Below are 1,336 nucleotides of genomic sequence, written 5' to 3'. Positions count from 1 at the left end.
AATGTGGAACGTGCGCCTCTAACACCCCTCTGACTATGGTCTACCCCTGTTGAAACAGCAAGCAAGTTTCCTTTTGAACTCCCGTTAGAGGACATTGATGACAATTTGTGATTGGTCGCACTTATTGGATGGGGCGAAGCACTACTACAACAACAACAACAAAAAACTGCGAAATTGCAGAACCAATAGCAATATAATGACAAATGAAAGAAAGTTCAAAATTTTCAAATGCAGTCAATAGATACATTTCGCAACGCTTAAGATTTGCTTTTAGATACAGCAGCTTCTCTTTCTATAGCTCTTTGCTACGCCTTTTCATATATGGGCATTAATTGACCTTGCTCTCCCAACATTTTAAGTAATTCAACTATGAATGGTAAATAATTGTGCTTACGCCGAATGTTTTCAATCTTATAGCGTTTCCGTATTTCCACTTCATATTCAATTTTTGAGCGCAATTTCGTTATTTCCGTCTGACGATCTTCACCATCTCCTGCATCCATAGCATACCCAGCAGTCGCCAACATTTTATCGATTTTCTGCTGATATATTTTCAATCTATCTAACATTAGAGCCATAAGATTAAAATGTATTTCACCTTCGCTATATGTATTTTTGCATACGCTTCTCAATTATTGGGCGTACAACATCAATCCTATTTTGTTCCAATTCATATATCGTGCAAACGAGTTGCGCACTGAGCTATATTTTGGTGCATTACTTAGAGTAGCCTTTTGTATAAGGAACAAATGATAGAAAAAATTCTTTGAATTCAGTAAGTGTTGTTCCCAGCTTAATGTCTTCATGGTCACAGTTCAACAGAATGCTAAGTATTGCCTGTGTTGCGCATGCATTGTTAATGATTTGCATTGCAAAGAATATATTATCTAGACGATCATCGCGTACAACGGATCTACTAGATGAATCATCATCCTGCACCCATTTAAAAAGGAAATGAGCCCATCTATGGGTTCGAGGTCTTTAAATAGGTCAGGATCTAAACTCCAAATCTCCTCCACTTTAATGCCATCACATCCAAATTCACGTATTAATTCAGTAAATACACCTGGATCGCTCTCAATTAAGCACCAGCTGCCCGCGGCGTCGGACATTTCGTTTCGATTTGAATAGTATTACAATGATTTTTGTGAAATTTTAATTGAATTCAGCAAACTTTTATGTTCATTAAAATCAAAGATGAAGAAAAAGCCATCATTTAATGCCGAAATGTGCGAGTTTTGATACTTTTGTTTAAATAAACAAAATTATTAAATTAGAATTATCTCACGTTTGAATGATATAAAAGTCAACACAGAGCCACTAAAGGGGCGGGTGT

At 36.5% G+C, this 1,336-nt stretch overlaps 1 pseudogene; it reads right to left on the bottom strand.

The window, feature by feature from the left end:
- Positions 1-257: 257 nt before the first annotated feature.
- LOC137237661 (ubiquitin carboxyl-terminal hydrolase isozyme L5 pseudogene) lies at positions 258-1,112 on the bottom strand (annotated as a pseudogene).
- Positions 1,113-1,336: the final 224 nt, after the last annotated feature.

Source organism: Eurosta solidaginis, chromosome 1 (genome assembly GCF_040869045.1).
Source record: "Eurosta solidaginis isolate ZX-2024a chromosome 1, ASM4086904v1, whole genome shotgun sequence".
Lineage (NCBI taxonomy): Eukaryota > Metazoa > Arthropoda > Insecta > Diptera > Tephritidae > Eurosta > Eurosta solidaginis.
The sequence above is the reverse complement of the archived record's forward strand: the minus strand, read 5'-3'. Positions and strand labels throughout refer to the sequence as shown.